This window comes from Pongo pygmaeus, chromosome 4 (assembly GCF_028885625.2).
Source record: "Pongo pygmaeus isolate AG05252 chromosome 4, NHGRI_mPonPyg2-v2.0_pri, whole genome shotgun sequence".
Classification (NCBI taxonomy): Eukaryota; Metazoa; Chordata; class Mammalia; order Primates; family Hominidae; genus Pongo; species Pongo pygmaeus.
The window spans coordinates 110854638-110874135 of NC_072377.2; positions in this window are offsets into that span (position 1 = coordinate 110854638).

The following is a 19498-nucleotide window of genomic DNA, read 5'->3' on the forward strand; positions in this document are numbered from 1 at the left end:
AACCTGCACGTTGTGCACATGTACCCTAGAACTTAAAGTATAAAAAGAAAAAAATAGAAGATGGCCAACTAGTCACAGCAAGGAGGAACATCTCCCTCTGAGGGACTGGGACATCAAGAAAACTGGTACACTCTTAGCAAATAGTAAAAGGGAAGGCACTGAGAGGGAACAAGGGAAGACACATGCTTCAGTTAAGCGGGAGGAAACTGGGAACACTGCACGAGGCTACCACACATCAAGACTTGTTCCTGACCCTCAATGACTCTTTGGGAAGGGTTGAGTTGAACAGGCAAGGAGAAACCTGCTCTTGCCATGGGCCTCTGGAATCCCCATAGGAGGAGACCCCTCAACCACCACAGACACTTGAGTTGACAGGGAGAGCTGCTAAGAGAAGTGGTAGGGGTAGAACTCCAGCTAGTGTGGAGCCCAGAGGGTTTGATGCAGGACCATCTTTAGTGGAGAACAGCCAAGGATGTCCATCCCTGTAGGCTCAAGGTGCTCCTGTAGGAGACTTTAGCCCTAGGAGAACTGACAGATTTGAATGCTGCAGTCCATTCTTGCCCATGAGATGAGGCCAGTCTGACCTGAGCACCCCTCAATTGGCTGGCCTCTCCCAGAGCCCCAGACTGGCCATGTTTGCTTGTGGTGCAGCCCCCAATACCTCCTGGTGCTGCACATCATAGCTCCTGTGCCAGTGGACTTCACCTGAGCAGCAGAGTGCTCTGGCAGAGCAGCCCCCACTGGACATGCACCAGCCTGCCCACACCCTCCTCCCACTGCAGCCTCCCCATGCCACTTTGCCTGTACACACACACCCACAGCCACCTCCTACATTGCTTTGGTGGTGTGTGTGTACACAGGTGACATTGTCTTCCCTTCCTTGACAGTGTGCATGTGCACATGTACCCTGCCTAGCCACTGCTGCCAGTTTGAGTGCATCCCACCACTCCTCCCCAAAGTACCCCTCCTCCTGTGGGACTGCCATTGTTGGGGGAGTATAGATGGGCATGGAATCCACAGGCCCCACCCCTGTCAGTAACATGCCCCTGCACACGGACATTTCCATCAGCTCAAAACTAGACACAGAGAACAGCTGACTCACCCCTTTCCTGAGCAGCCTCCACTGCCTGTGTGAACATGCACAGAGGATGCACCAGTGCTCTTCTCCCATGCTAACACCACCACCAGCATCAGTGCATGCACACTTCCCAGCAGGGCCTCCTCTCCCCAACTGAGCTATGCAGTCACCGCAGTTGTGAATGTCCACACAGTGGCCAGCACCCTGGCACCCACTAGTACCCTGCCACAGCCAACAGGCATGCACCTTGCCATGCTGCCACTGCTGCTGGTGTATGCAAATGAAAACAGATCCCACTGCCACAGCCCTACAAAGTGTTTTGGCTGGCTCTACCCATCAGAGTGTTATAACCAGCTGTGCAGGAGCACCTTGGCCTCTCCAGTGCAGCAGGCTCCCCAACTCAAGGAGCCAGAAAACAAAGCCAGGGCCTGATACCAGTCCCCAGAATTAAAGCATGTAGTCCAGGAGTCCTGAGCTGAACCTTGGCTTCCAAAAATCTCTCAGAAACGAAGCCAGTTGACTAAACCCAACTTAAACCACAGTGAAACCTCCAAGATCATCAAAAAGGATAAAAGAAAAACAAAACCCATTGAAAGGAGAACAACATCAAAGATTGAAGGACCATCAGCCCTCAAAGATGAGAAAGGCCAAGCACAAGAATTCTGACTACTCAAAAAGCCAGAGTGTCTTCTTTCCTTCAGACTACCAGACTAGTTCTCCAGTAAGGGTTCTAAGCTGGGCTGAGATGCCTGAAATGACAGAAATAGAATTCAGAATATGGATAAGAATGAAGGTCAGTGACATTCAAGAGAACATTAAAACCCAATCTAAGAAAGCTAAGAATCCCAATAAAATGATACAAGAGCTGACAGAAAACATAGCCAATACAGAAAAGAAGTAACAGACCAGACAGAGCTGAAAAACATGCTACATGAATTTCATGATGCAATCTCAAGTATAACAGCAAAATAGATCAAGCTGGGAGATAATCTCATTTTTGAAGACTGGCTTTCTAAAATAAGACAGTCGGACAAGAATAAAGAAAAAATAATGGAAAGAAATGAACAAAACCTCCAAGAAATATGGGATTATGTAGATAATATCTACAACTCACTGGCATCCCTGAAAGATATGGGGAGAATAAAATCAACTGGGAAAACATATCTCACAGTATCATTCATGCAAACATCCTCAACCTAGCTAGAGAGGCCAACATTTAAATTCAGAAAATGCAGAGAACTCCCATAAGATACTTCACAAGAAGATCATCCCCAAGCTTGTAATCACCAGATTTTCCAAAGGTCAAAATGCAAGAAAATTTATTAAAGGCAGATAGAAAGGACAAGTCACCTACAAAGGGAAGCCCATCACACTAAAAGCAGACCTCTGAGTAGAAACCCAACAAGTGAGAAGAGATTGAGGGCCTACATTCAACATTCTTAAAGAAAAGAAATTCCAACCCAGAATTTCCTATCAAGCCAAACTAAGCATAAGCAAAGGAAAAATTAGGTTATTTTCAGAAAAGCAATTGCTGAGGGAAATTGTTACCCCCAGACCTGCCTTATAATAGTTCCTGAAGAAAGCACTAAATATGGAAAAGAAAGATCATTACCAGCCACTACAAAAACACACATAAGTACACAGACCAGTGACACAATAAAGCAACCACAACAAGTCTGCATAAGTACCTAACAACATGACAACAGATTTAAATCTATGCATATCAATACTAACCTTAAATGTAAATGACTAAATGACCAGTTAAGAGACAGAGAGTGGCAAGCTGGATAAAGAAGTAAGACCCAATTGTATGCTGTCTTCAAGAGACCCAGTGCACATGCAGTGACACCCATAGGGTCAAAATAAAGGGATAGAGAAAAATTTACCAAGAAAATGGAAAACTGAATAAAGCAGACATTGCAATTCTAATTTCAGACAAAATGGTCTTTAAACCAACAAAGATAAAAAATGATGAAGAAGGGCATTACATAATCGTAAAGGGTTCAATTCAACAGGAAGACCTAAGTATCCTGAATATATATGCCACAAACACAGGAACACCCATATTCATAAAGCAAGTTCTTAGAGACATTCAAATAGACTTAAACTCCCAAACAATAATAGTGGGAGAAAGCAACATTTCACTAAAAGTATTAGACAGATAATTGAGGCAAAATTTAACAAAGATATCCAGGACCTGAACTCAATATTGAACCAAAAGGAAATGATAGACATCTACAGAACTCTTCACCTAAAACAACAGTATATACATTCTTCTTATTACCACATTGTACATACTCTAAAATAGAACACACATCAGACATAGAACAATCCTCAATAAATACAAAAGAACCAAATTATACCAAAAACTCTCTCAGGTCAAAGTCCAATAAAAATGGAAATCAATACTCAGAAAATCGCTCAAAACAATACAATTACAAGGAAATAAAACAACCAGCTCCTGAATTAATTTTGGGCAAATAATGAAACTAAAGCAGAAATCAATAAGTTCTTTAAAACTAATGAGAACAAAGATACAACAACCAGAATATTGGAGGCACACCTAAGGCACCATTAAGAGGGAAATTTATACCACTAAGTGCCCACATCTTTTGATAAGAAAGATCTTTTTAGTAAGAAAGATCTCAAATTAAAAGCCTAACATCACAACTGGAAAACCAGGGAATCAAGAGCAAACCAACCCCAAAGTTAGCAAAGGACAAGAAATAACCAAAATCAGAGCTGAAGAGACTGAAAATTAAGAACCATTCAAAAATCATGAGATCAACAGATACAAGAGATGGAGTTTTTTGAGAAAATTATTAAGATATATAGACCACTGGACTAATGAAGAAAAGTGAGAATATCCAAATAAATATATTTAGAAATGACAAAGAATATTACCAGTGACCCCAAAGAAACACAAATAACCATCAGAAACTACTATGAACACTTCTATGCAAACTAGAAAATCTAGAAGAAATGTGTAAATTCCTGGATACATACACCGTCCCAAGACCGAGCCAGGAAGAAACTGAATCCCTAAACAGACCAATAATGAGCTCCAATATTGAATAAGTAAGAAATAGCCTACCAACCAAAGGCAAGGACCAGACAGATTCACAGCTGAATTTTAGGAGATGTACAAAGAGCTAGTACCATTTTCATTGAAACTATTCCAAAAAATTGAAGGGGAGGGACTCCTCCCCAACTTATTCTATGAGTCCACCATCATCCTGATACCAAAAAGTGGTGGAGATACAATAAGAAAAGAAAACTTCAGGCCAGTATCCTTGATGAACATTGATACAAATTACTAGCAAACCAAATTCAACAGCACATCAAAAAATGAATCCACCCTGATCAAGTAGACTTTATCTCTTGAGTGCAAGGTTGTTTCAACATATGCAAATCAATAAACGTTGATTCATCACATAAACACAAATAAGACCAAAACCAGATGATTATCTCAATAGATGCAGAAAGACTTTTGCATCCCTTCATGTTACAAACTCTCAACAAACTAAGTATTGAAGGAACATACCTCAAAATAATAAAAGCCATCTATTACAGACCCACAGCCAACATCATACTGAATGGTCAAAAGCTGGAAGCATTCCCCTTGAAAACCAGCATAAGACAAGGACACCTTTTTCATGTCTCCTATTTAAGATAGTATTGGAAGTCCTGGCCAGAGTGATCAGGCAAGATAAAGAAATAAAGGGCATTCAATTAGGAATAGAGGAAGTAAAACTATCCCTGTTCACAGATAACATGATTTTATAGCTAAAAAACCCCATAGTCTTGACCCAAAAGCTCCACAACCTGATAAGCAACTTCAACAAAGTGTCAGGATACAAAATCAATGTACAAAAATCACTAGTATTCCTATACACCAACAACAGCCACACCAAGAGCAAAATTGGAGATGCAATCCCATTTGCAATTGCCAAAAAAGAAGAAAATACCTAGAAATTCAGCTAACCAGAAAGATGAAAGATCTCTACAATGAGAATTATTAAACGCTGTCCAAAGTAATCAGAGATAACACCAAAAAAAAAATGGAAAAACATTCCATGCTCAGAGATAGGAAGAATCAACATTGGTAAAATGGCCATACTGTTCACAGCAATTTATAGGTTCAATGCTATCCATATCAGACTACCATTGACATTCTTCACAGAACTAGAAAATTCATATGGAACCAAAAAAAAGAGCCCAAAAAGCCAAGGCAATCCTAAGCAATAAGCACAAAGCAGGAGGCATCATGCTACTTGACTTTAAATTATACTACAGAAATACAGTAACGAAAACAGCATGGTACTGGCAAAAAGAAAAAATAGACACATAGACAAATGGAACAGAATAGAGAGCCCAGAAATACGGCAACACACCAACAGCCATCTGATCTTCAATAAAGCTGACAAAAACAAGCAATGTGGAAAGGACTCACTATTCAATAAATGGTACTGGGAGAACTGGCTAGCCATATGCAGGATATTGAAACTGGACCCCATCCTTTCATCGTATACAAAAATCAATTCAAGATAGATTAAAGACTTAATTCCCAACTGTAAAAACCCTGGAAGAAAATCTAGGTAATACCATTGTGAGCATAGCAACTGGCAAAAGATTTCGAATGAAGACACCAAAAGCAATGGCAAAAAAAAGCAAAAATTGACACATGAGATCTAATTAAACTGAAGAGCTTCTGCACAACAAAAGAAACTATCAACAGAGTAAACAGACAAGTTACAGTATGAGAGAAATATTTGCATGCTACGCATCTGACAAAGCTCTAATATTCAACATCTATAAAAAACTTAAACAAATTTGCAAAAAACCAACCCTGTTAAAAAGTGGGCAGAGGACATGGACAGACACTTTTTAAAAGAAGACATACATGTGGCCAAAAATCCCGTGAGAAAAAAGCTCAGTAACACTGATCATTAGAAAAATTCATTTCAAAACCACAATGAGATACCATCCCACACCGGTCAGAATGGCTATTACTAAAAAGTCAAAAACAAGATGCTGGCAAGGTTGCAGAGAAAAGAGAACACTTATAGACTGCTGGTGGGACAGTAAATTAGTTCAACCAATGTGGAAAACAGTGTGCCGATTCCTCAAAGACCTAAAAACAGAACTACCATTTGACCCAGCAATCCCATTACTGGTTATATGCCAAAACAAATATAAATCATTCTATCATAAAAACACATGGATGTGTATGTTCATTGCAGCACTCTTCCCAATACGAAAGACAAGGAATCAACCTAAATGGTAGACTGGATAGAAACCCATCAATGGTAAACTGGATAGAAAACATGTAATATCTGAAATAAGAGCACATTGGATGAGATTAGACACAATAGACATATAATTAGACCAGAAATAGAATATTTCACAATAGGACACAAAAGAGAGGAAACTAGAAGTAGAATATGTATAATCTGAACACTGAAAGAAACAGGAATGGGAAAAATAAAAGAACATGAAATTCAAGAGGATATATGAGACATTATCAAAAGTTCTAACCTACATGAACTTGAGTCTCAAGTAATGAAGAGAAAGAATGAAACAGAATCAATACTGGAAGAAGTAACAGCAAATAATTATTTAAAACTGTTGAGAAATCCTCAGTGAATCCCATGGAGATGAAAATATTTCATTGAATTATATGCAGGATAAATGTAAATAAAATTATATCCAGTCACATCACAGTGAAATTATTGAAAATGAAAGATGAAGAAAAAACGTTGACAGTAGCCAGAGAAACAAAAGATGTATTACCTTCCAAGGAAAAATAAGATTGATGACTTTTCAACAAAAACAATCAAAGCCAGATGGCAGTTTAATGACATATTTAAGCGCTAGAAAAATTTTCAATATACAATTCTATACTCAGAAGAAATATCCTTAAAAGTGAAATAACAGGTGTCAGACTTGTCCTATTACCAAAAACAGCTATAATACTAGAAACACTATAAGAAGAAGCTTTTTTCAGACACTGAAAAACATAAAGCACAAGGCTATTATCTATCAGAGAAGGGAAATACATTAGGTGGACATGATGTTCTGTAAGAATTCTACCTGAGAAATCTTTTTGAATGACAATAGAAGGAAGAGGAGCCCCAAAAGACATAAACAATCACTTGTTGAAGAGGAAACAGTAATTGAAATATGAAACTTCTGAAGCAGCTAAAATTTACAAAACAGGATATGAGACTTGATTCAATTGAAGTGATAGAAAATTTTCCCTTAGAAACAGGACTACACTCATGCTAGAGTAAGTGCTACTTCAGAACTTCCCTAATAAATCCTAAAACCAAGACTAAGAGAAATGATAAATTAACTGCCTGTAAGATCCAAAACTCATCATTAAAAATAGTGATCCCACAGAATCCAGACTTTCAACCATACAACATCCACAGGGCCAGCATGCAATCACAAATTCCCACACACGGAAGATAACACCCCCGCACAGAAGAAGGGAACTGATCTATAGCTAAAAGGAAAAAGAAGTGAAGAGGCATGCAGAGATGTCACTGAAATTAGCACACCAGTAAGTGTAAAGAGCTGTTATATTTAAGTTCAGAGATTTTAAAAGTATAGGCATGATGAAGCAAAAGGTGAAAAATCACAACACAGAAATGAAAATTATAAAAAAGAACTAAATTAGTTTGCTTCTAGTTATAATGGAGTAAATGTTACTAGACTAGCCCTCCTGCTATAATCAAACAGAAAATGCTTTTAGATTTTGAACAAGAGACTACAGGGCTGTAATCCTGAAAGAAGAGACACCAACAAGATTAATTTTATAATTGCCCCAGTTTGCTGAATGTCTGGAGGCATTTTCTGGACTATAGTGAGGAGGAAATCAATTAGAAGAAACATTCTGTCTATGTTAAGGAGATAAAGCTCAGAGTTCATGGATGTAGAGACAGCTGGAATACATGGAGCAAAACATCACGTAGAGTGTCACACAGAGAAAGAGCTTTGGAAACCCACAATGCCTTCCTTTTAGTCTTCAGCTAAAGACTAAGATGCAAATGCATAGAATTATATTCCACAAGACTGAACAATGAAAAACTAGCTTGAATTTGTAAACCAAACAACTATCAAAACTCATACAGAGTAGAAAACGTTTGAATTCAAAAAAGAAAGCATATAGGTATATTATTGAACCCTTAAGGCTTTAAGTAGAAACCCAGAAAAGAGATACACATATTTTAGTAGTGATAAACCATTACTTAAGTAAAGACTATTTTAGACCTCTTCTAACAATGCATACAACAAGCTTTCAAAGGGTCAAGCTAACACACAAATAACTTCCTGATAGAAAAAATCTTAACATTTGTAGAGAAAAGCAATAAATTTCACACATTCAAAACATAATATTTACAATTTCCAGCATTTAGTAAAAAAATACTCATTAAATGAAGAAGAAAAATGTGATCTGAGAATACTCAGGAGAAATGAATCCATAAATCTATATCTGGAATTGACAGATGAAAATTTTATAGCATATGTTATAAATTAAAATGTGTTTGATAATTTTAAGGAAGGCATAAAAATAAAAATAGATGCTATAAGGAGGAAAAAAGGAATTTTTAGTGGCAAATATACAATTCACTGAATAGAAATATCAGTAGATTACATATTGCAGAAGAAAAGACAAGTGAGCTTAAAGATAGGGCCTTCATAATAGATTACATGAATATTATAGATTTTTGCATGATGAAATATCAATGCCAAGAATTTTTCTTGCTTTTCTTTGTGCTCCAATTCATGGTTCTAAAAAAATCCCAAAATAATGATTTTGTAATTCACAAAGCTGAGTTATAGTGTCCAATGTTAAACAATTCATATATATATGTCTAAATTAAACATGTGATCATAATTATTTACATGTTAAAAACTGTTAAGATTTCAATTTAAGAGTAGTGATTTATGTGATTAAATTAGAATACTTTGTATTTTATGATGATAATACCTTACATGTATCCCTAATACAAAGTTTGATCTCTAATCCAAAATTCGACTTTATTTTTGAATTTAAGAATTGCTTTAAAAATTTCAATGACAATTTCATTCCAACTTCCCCAGAAAAGTATTGTTTTCCAAATTAATATTGATAGAACATAATCTAAGAAATATGATGACTCAGTAAAAGGTATAACTTTTCACTATTTTCAGTAAAACATAAACTATGAGAAATATTTACAATAACATTTTGTGGAAATTAAGACACAAATAATACTTTTATGAAATAAACATATATTTGTGAATCATGTATTTACTTTTTATTATCTGAATCCAGCAGGACTCTTAGGAGACATTTCTCCATAGGTATCTTGAATTTTTGCATATCTTGTAAGCATAGTTACTGACAGTCTTTTGTTCCAGACTATTTTTTATAGAATGTTTGTATAGCATACATACGTGGTAGATAGATCTACTGTGTGCCTCTAGACACAAAGGCAGGATATTGTTATCCAGAATAATAAAGTCAATGTCTACCTCGGAGATAAGGTTTAGATAGATTTGCTTGCAACTGCTTTAAAAGATTGAGTTTTTTTTTTTTTTCTTTTTTTTTTTTTTATGGTCCAGGTTCTACCACTTTACTGAAAGATACTATATGCACAGGCATTATGTGTCTTTTGTCATGTCAGCCTGTGGGGACTGGGGTTCAATGAGCTTATATAAGTGATGATACTTTGGCTACTATATGCTCTAAGTAATAAAGTCCTTTGTGTCTCATCCAGGACTCTCATGTCACTTGGAACTCTTCATGAAAGTGTGGCGGACTAACTTGTTAGACAGCAAGTATAGTAAAATCTCCCACTTTTCACAGTTCTTAATAGAAGCTACTCAGAGAACCATCAGACATGAATATAAACATAAATTTCATCTCTTTTCTTCATTACCAAATCTAGAGAAGCGGTCAACACATACACACACTACATTCTAAAACATAACCCAATTTATTTAACTCATGGAACTTACCACAATCTGAAGTTATCTTTTTACTTTACTTGATTGTTTACAAATATTTTGCTTGTTTTTCTTTTTCACTACTAGAAAGCAAAATCTATGAAGAAAGGTTCTTATGAATTTATGTTTAAGCCTAACAGATAAATTATGGCTAATAGAAATAAGACTTTTCCATTTCTTTTAGCCCAGAGTTAGATTATAATTCATGCTCATATTTATTTGATTCCTCTGATATTGCCCACGTTTTGCTGATCTTCTTCTGCTTATCCTGTGCTCATTATTTGTAAGTGACATCTGCAACGGAGCTAGTGGTTTTCATGTACTGATACACTTCTGATTATACATAATTTCATCATTTTCTTATCAACTGCATTTTTTTTTCTTAAAACAGGGTCTTGGATACGGTTTGTAAGAAAGTTTATAATTTCTAGGTTTTCTTATTATCAGCTGGAGTTCTTAATTTTCCCAGATATGCACATGGCTGGCTCTTTCATTTCTGTTTCCTGTGAAGGTGTTATCTCCTATGATGAGAAGAAAAGGTAGAGAAGAATGCTTTAATCTTCATATGTAATTCTATAATTGAATTTGGGTGGAATAGAAATTTTTTCTGCAGGGACTGTGAAAAACCATTGAAACATCCCATTTGATTTCAGATGCAAAGAGATATTCATGTGTAATCCTTAGATATCCAAAACCTTTAGACTACTAGATATTAATCATGGAAGTATACCCAAGCAAGCATTGGGTCACAGATAAAAGACAAGCCTTACACAACTTAAACAGATGTAAGTAATATTCACAGAGGAAATTGTTAGGCTTAAACTTAAGAGAAATATAATAAGCCGACGGTGTTGTGAGAAAACAAAAGCACAAAAATAAGATAAAAATCAAGAAACTTGATATAACTTGTATATAGATAATATATACATATATAGATAATAAAATATAGATAATAAAATAACAGTATCATTAAAATTATATAGTTAATGTGATCCTTCATAAAACAGGTGTCTGAAGTTAAATACAGATTCTTAGAGAAGAAAATATTTATAAATTTGTATGAAAAATAACATTAATCTTGTTAAGGGACAAAAATTGAATCTTCTACTCTCTGAATAAATTGTATATTGAATCCAGGAGAACTATGCTATTTTACTATGATAAAATCCATGATATAATGAAGATTTTTATTATTTTACAGTTTATTAATCTCTTAACAAGACTAATATTGACAATCTGGTAATTTGAAATTTCTCCCATAAGACATAAATCTGTAAATATTTTTAAATATACAAAAATCAGCAGTCTTATATCTTAAAGCTAAAATAGAATTTATTGTTTCATACATTGGTAAAATTGTTTAGTCAATAATTCTATTAACTGATTATGTTCTAGAGAAGTAATTATTTTCTTGTGAAAATTGAATTATGGCACAATGTAGATTAGTATCTTTTTTAATGTAATCAAATGTATAAACAAGAGTTAAAACGATTGAGTTTTTATCTGTTGAGTAACTTATCTGTTGTTTGGTGGATCTGAGATTAACTTTGTAAGTAATTATTTAATAATGAATCAACACAGTTGCATTCTTCCACAATCTATACACAGGGGATATAACAAAAAAAGTATCAATTCTTCTTGTGATTATTAGATTTATTTGTTTTAGCATTTTATTGAATTTTCAAACAATAATTATATAACAAAGAATCAAACCAAGCAAATCCCATATTGCCATTTAGCTATAATACACACTTAATTACAATCAGCATTCTATCAAAAAACATATCTATGGGCTTGGATTATTTATGACTGCCATAAAGCCACTTGTTAAGTGTGAAAGGGAGGAGTATCAGTCTACTTTAATGAAGTGAACAGAGAAAAAAATAGCTAAAATTTTAGTTTATAATGACTTTCGTCAATAAAATAATTTATTTAGTTTAGTTATATATTTAGTTATTTGGATAGTGAATTTTGCCTTGACACATAAAACTACCAAGTGCACAAGAAACATTTGAGAAACATTTAAAGAATCATATTCTATCTTAAAATATGACATTATTTCAGAGAAATGTCACCTGAGCAAAATGTCATTGGTGAAAAATTGTTTTACAGAGTAAAAATATCTGGTCTGAATTTTATTTCTATATTATTTGCCCTTTTTTTGCCTGTTGATTTAAGTAGGTAAATATCTAAATTTAATATTCAAGTGTTAACAGTTTTTTTTAAAATTATACTTTAAGTCTAGGGTACATGTGCATTAACGTGCAGGTAGGTTTATTTCATAGGCATACATGTGCCATGTTGGTTTGCTGCACCCATCAACTCGTCGTTTACATTAGGTATTTCTCCTAACACTATCCCTCCCCCAGATCCCCACCCCGCCACAGGCCCCAGTGTGTGACGTTCCTCTCCCTGTGTCCATGTGTTCTCGTTGTTCACCTCCCACTTATGAGTGAGAACATGTGATGTTTGGTTTTGTGTCCTTGATATTTTGCTGAGAATGATGGTTTCCAGCTTCATCCATCATGTCAAGAGACATGAACTCATCGTTTTTTATGGCTGCATTGTATTCCATGGTGTGCCACATTTTCTTTATCCATTTTATTATTGATGGACATTTGAGTTGGTTCCAAGTCTTTGCTATTGCAAATAGTGCTGCAATAAACATACATGTGCATCTGTCTTTATGGTAGCATGATTTATAATCCTTCGGGTGTATACCTAGTAATGGGATTGCTGGGTCAAACAGTATTTCTAGTTGTAGATCCTTGAGGAATCGTCACTCTGTCTTTCACAATGGTTCAACTAATTTATGCTCCCAACATCAGCGTAAAAGCGTTCCTATTTCTCCACATCCTCTCCAGCATCTGCTGTTTTTTTATTCTTTAATGATCGCCATTCTAACTGGCATGAGATGGTATCTCATTGTGGTTTTGATTTGCATTTCTATAATGACCAGTGATGATGAGCATTTTTTCATATGTCTGTTGGCTGCATAAATGTCTTATTTTGAGAAGTGTCTGTTCATATCCTTTGTCCAGTTTTTGATGGGGTTGTTTTTTTCTTGTAAATTTGTTGAAGTTCTTTGTAGATTCTGGATATTAGCCCTTTGTCAGATGGATAGATTGCAAAATTTTTCTCCTATTCTGTAGGTTGCCTGTTCACTCTGGTGATAGTTTCTTTTGTTGTGAAGAAGCTCTTTAGTTTAATTAGAACCCATTTGTCAATTTTGGCTTTTGTTGACATTGCTTTTGGTGTTTTAGTCATAAAGTCTTTGCCCATACCTATGTCCTGAATGGTATTGCTTAGGTTTTCTTCTAGGGTTTCTATGGTTTTTATAGAATTAAAGAAACCTTTAAAGTGAATATATTTTTTAAAGCCCTAGTACGTATCATTTAGTAATATAATATGCCTTTTTTGTTAATAATATGAAGAAAATAATAGAGTCAATTCAGTTGGGAAATTGAGTTCCATATTGTTCTGTGCATTCTTGATAATATTTGATACCGTATTTATCCATTGAAGGTTGAGGAATAGACTTAATGATTAATCAAAATCTTAAGAGTACTGTAGAGTAATGTGTGGTTTTTGATTGTAATAGCATTAGTAAAAAAATGATATTTGTACTGTATTAGCACTTGCTTAATAAAATTGCATACATATAGAAATTCAGACTGAATAGTCTCTGTATTGTGAAAGACTTAACAAAATTGATTTGTAAATTTGGCATAAATTCTATTAACCATTGCTGAAAATCTGAAAATATTTTTTATCCATATTCAATGTAGTAAATGGCAGTTTGATGCTTGTTAAAAATTTATTTACTCAACTAGATATTATGTGAAGTAAACATTTTCTCATCCTAAGCACTCTCAAAATAAGGAAGATGAAAAGCTACTTTTACTGTGAGAAAGAAGTTTTATTTTTATTATCAATGGGTTATTACTAGGAAGACAAAAGAAAAAAATGCTCAATGTCACTGATTATTAGCAAAATGCAAATCAAAACCATAATGAGATACCATCCCACACTGGTCAGAATGATTATTAAAAAGTCAAAAAATAATGGATTCTGGTGAGGTTGTGGAGAAAAGGGAACACTTATACATTGTTGGCGGGAGTGTAAATTAGTTCAACCAATGTGGAAAGCAGTGTGACAATTCCTCAAAGAGCTAAAAACAGAAATACCATTCAACAGAACAACCCATTACTGGGTATAAACCTAAAGAAATATAAATCATTCTATCATAAAGACACATACATGTGTATATTCACTGCAGCACTATTCCTAATAACAAAGACATGGAATCAACCTAATGCCCATCAGTGGTAGGCTGGATAAAGAAAATGTGACACAGATACATCATGGAATACTATGTAGCCATAAAAAGGAATGAGTTCATGTCTTCTGCAGGACGTGGATGGAGCTGGAGGCCATCATCCTTAGCAAACTAATGCAGGCACAGAAAACCAAATACCACATGTTTTCACTTATAAGTGGGAGATAAATGATGAAAACACATGCACACAAAGAGGGCAACCACAGACACTGGGGCCTACTTGAGATTGAGGGGTGGGAAAAAGAAGAGGAGCAGAAAAAATGACTATTGGTTCCAGGATTAATACCTAGGTAGCGAAATAATCTGCACAATACACCCCAATGACATGAGTTTACCTACATAACAAACCTGCAAATGTACCACGAACCTAAGATAAATGTAAAATATTGTCTTTATTTGATGTGTTGTATCGTTAAACGCATTTTTTTAAATGTATTTTATTTAAGCTAATAGAGTTTAAAGTAGGAATGTTTATTGATTTAATTAGGAATAACATGCTATGGGTTAAATTTTAGTTATATTACTTCACTAAACTATGTTCATGGGCTTTAGATTCCCAATTGCAGTACTGGCGCCGTGAAATTGGTATGTATGTTTATCCCTTTAGGCAGTAAACTTTTTAATGTAATGTTATGAGATAGTTTTCATGGTGTTTCTACATGTCTTGTGACAATTTCTGTCCCTGACTAACTTTGCTATACAAACATGCTTGGAGGATAGAGCTAGTGTCTTCCTCTTGAGCAAAGGAAAATTTGTTTCCATACCAGAACAATAAAGATAATGTTTTCCTCTGGTGCAAATTTGGGCAGGTTTGCTAGTAGATCTCTTATAAGATTTGGAGTTTCCTAAACTTGGTACTCCTCAGCTGTGACATGAAACCACTGGGTACACAGCACTTATCTGGGCCAACTTCGGCATCATCCCCACAGGACTTTGGGAGCAACGAGGGACAATGCAAGCATAAAGCTCGTGTGATTCTTTCTATGCCATAAGTGATAAAGTATTTTATGTCTGACCCAGGAGACTTATGTCTTTTCTACCATCATCAAAGAAACTGTGGCAGACTAACTCATTAGCTTGCAGGCGGGATAAAAATCTTACACTGTGTGCAGTTCTTGACAGAAGTGTATTAGTTATCTATTCCTCGGTACGAATTGTTTCTAAAACCTAATTCTTTTTTTCTTTTTTTTTTTTTTTTTTTTGAGACGGAGTCTTGCTCTGTCGCCTAGGCTGGAGTGCAGCGGTGAGATCTCGGCTCACTGCGAGCTCCGCCTCCCGGGTTCACGCCATTCTCCTGCCTCAGCCTCCCAAGTAGCTGGGACCACAGGCGCCCGCCACCACGCCCAGCTAATTTTTTGTATTTTTAGTAGAGACGGGGTTTCACCGTGTTAGCCAGAATGGTCTCGATTTCCTGACCTCGTGATCCGCCCGCCTCGGTCTCCCAAAGTGCTGGGATTACAGGCGTGAGCCACCGCACCCCACCCTCTAAAACCTAATGATTTAAAATTATATTATCTATTATCTCTTATAATTTCTATGATTCAGGAATTCAGGTGCAGAATAGCTGGGCAGTTCTGGCCCAGGACTTTATACTAAGTTGCAATCGAGCTGTAAAATCGGGTGGCATCACCTGAAGTTTCCATGGTTGATGCAGAAATTGCTTTCATGTTGGCTCAATCATAGGGCTGGCAAGTTGGTTTAATTATGAGACTTTAGTGCATCCCCACGTGTGCATCCCTGCAGGGTGTTAAAGGGACCTCAAGATATAGTCACTGGCTATTCCCAAGAGAAAAGTCTAAGAAATAGGGCAGCCACACTGGTACAATTTTGGACAGGATTCAGCCTGACACAGTCCGGAGGAAATTACACGAGTGTGAATATCAAAAAGTAAGGACTGGGAGAAGGGAGCATTTTGGAGGCTTGCTACCAGGGGCAGTATCACTCAGATTATATGTTGTCCTTCCAGTATGCCAATTTATTTTTCTTAATAGTGTTTTTAGTATTTATTGAATACCGCAGGATAATGGAGATTTTCAACATTTGTTCAGGTAGTTAGTTTGTAATGAAAAGCAAGCAGAGCTATAAATGTATCTTTATCTTTTTCTTTGCTGCTAGAATATCCTGGAAGTCAATCTCAGGACTATTTTCAAATAAAAATTTAAAAGGAAGATGTCAGAACAGAAAGTAGTGCAGGAGAATTAAGTGAACATAGCAGCTAAACTTAGCAAGGTAAAATGTCATACTCCCAGAATAAACTGATAAGTCAATCATACAAATGCAACCAAATTATTGGAAAAAAATCAATATAATAAGAATAGCATCAGACTTCTCAACTGTAACCAAAAATTATGAGAAATATTATTGAAATATTTGCAAAGTTAAAAGATAAAGGACTGTATACACTGTCAAACAAATAAATACAAGTGAAGGCAAAATTAAAGGCATTTTTAAACATTCACATCAAAAAAATTATTTCATACTTCTTTAAAAGCTTCTCTATTTAGTAATCTTCCAGATGAAAAATCAATAAATTAGAATTGAAAGCTTAAGTTTGGATACCGTTTTTGTTCACTTTAAGAACGTTTAAAAAAGACAATTCAGGTAAAAGTTTAGAGGATATGATAAAGTATAAAGAATAGCAACAAAATTAAGATGGCAAGAAAGATACCAGCCATATAAATAACAAGAAAAAAGGCTAAGTGGAATTATATTATTAAAGGTTAATTACAGTACTGAAAAAAAAGATTTTAATAGGGTATTTAAAAAATTCTACTGCAATGCAAGTCTAATAATGCAGTGTGTCATAGACTAGTAATTCTAAAGTTTCAACATTTATTAAATTAAGGTTAATCTGGAAAAGAACTCTGTGGTACAGTATTATCTGTTGTTACTTACAAAATATCATAAGCAAAAAGAATATCATATATTTTATAAGCCATTTGTTAGACTGAGTATATCATTTTCACAGAAATACCACATAAAACCTAAGAAGCATGTGGCTAACATTTTCAGTTATTGACCACAAGGTATTTATAGATTCAACTAACATTTGAGAATCCACCCTTTCCTCGTTCTCAGTTGATGTTTATCTGGAAAACTGTGTGATGGGTGCATCAATTCTCAGGAGCATTCTGCTCCCTGGCCACCATAAGTGTACTGGAAGTTGGCACATGATCCAATGACTGTGAGGCCCACAATCCAATGACTATGAGGCCCAGGAAGTTTACTGAAATAATTATAAAAAGCTGTACCATCTTAGCTGCTGAACATAAATTTATGTGGAATTTAGCCTTTTTAGTTGAAAGTCTTTATGCTAGTACAAGGGGACCATCTCTTTGGAAATGCAACCAACACAGAAAACGTGGAGCAGAAAGTAGAGACTTAATGTCATATCTTTACCATATGAATGGCTAAATCTAGTGTCTGAGTGGAATATATCTGTAACTTTTTATTTTATTTTATTTGTTTCACACAGGGTCTCACTTTGTCACCCAGGCTGGAATGCTTTGGTGCTATCTCAATTCACTACAGGCTCAAGCTCCCAGCTCAAGCAGTCCTTGCCCCTCAGCCTCCTAAGTAGCTGGGACTACAGGTATTTGCCTTCATGCCTGGCTAATTTTTTTTTAAAATTTTTTGTAGAGACGAAGTCTCACTATGTGGTCCAGGCTAGTCTTGAACTCCTGGGCTCAAGTGATCCTCCTGCCTCAGCCTCCTAAAGTGCTGGGATAACAGGCATGAGCCACTGTACTTGGCCATTTCACTTTTTAGATATATCATTTAATAAATTTCATCTTTTTCTTTTTTAAAGTCTTAGAATTGAGTGTTTTTATGTAAATCATAATCAAATGAAACAATTATGAAAATGAATAGTAAGAACTGAAAGTAAATTATCCTGGCATCAATTTACAGATTATATAATAATACTCATCAAATTTACTACTTCAAACAGTCATTACAGAACTTCCAGCTTCCATTAGGGGGTGGAAAGAACCTCAAATAATCCACAAAAGTCATACTTTCTTAACCCATTACAGAATTAAGGTCATAGGACAACCAATCATCCTGAGATCTAAGAAAAGTTGGACTTCTCTAAGGAGAAACTGGAAATGAGCACAAGCTTCCAAGGTGAGAAATAAGCCAGGAAGAATTCAGCTAAAATGCTTAACAACTCACTAAAGGATTGTATGACAGTATAAAGCCCCTGATAATGCAGATGCAAAAGAAACTGCACTCACTTATGGCTCTTTTCCTTAAACCCGGGAGAAAGCTGGAGGGCTAGAAAGGGAGCCAGAGAATGCATCCATCATGGTCAAGGCCTGAGGGAGAAAGCATATGGCAGATACTGTGGGAAAGACACGAGGAAACACTGGAATCTTTCTCCCCTATAGAAAACTAGTCTTAAGCTACTGGGCAAAGAGATTGCCCTGCTATCCTCAGACAACTGGGGCAGAAACACTGTGGTTATAGGTAGGAGGGAAAAAAACAAAAACAACAAACAAAACAAAATGCTTTATCTTTGCATCAGGTAGAAAAATGATTCCAGGCCAGAGAAAGTCTCCTGCTGCTGGTGGAAGAGCAGAAGCTCTGAGAAAGGCCCACCTAGGAGAGGCAGAACTTTAAGGCTGGCCTAAGACTGTGGTGGAAACTGGGCAAAAGAAAATGCCCACATGTGTCCAGGACCACCAAAAAGGCATTGAATAACAAGTAACAGCAGTCTAAATCTGGGGAGAAGGCAAAACCATAGAGAGAAAGCACATCTGAAATGCGGCCTCCCTCGCAGGGACAGCAGAAGCTGAAGGTGAGATAAGAATAGTGAGTGTAAAGAACCTTCCTGCACTCCACATACCCCACCTTAAGCTACAGTAAAGGTTGAGGATTTGAAGCCAGGAAACCAAACCAATTTTATCTCAATCCTCATCTACTTTGACTTGATAACCTACAATCAGTGGACTAGCTAACAAGAGTTATGTCTATTTTAAGCTATAAATACTATTTCATCAATCTCTACTGTTCTATACTCTATATAGAGCTTTAACCAAAAATCATGAGAAACACACACAAAACAACAACAATAAGCAGAAGAA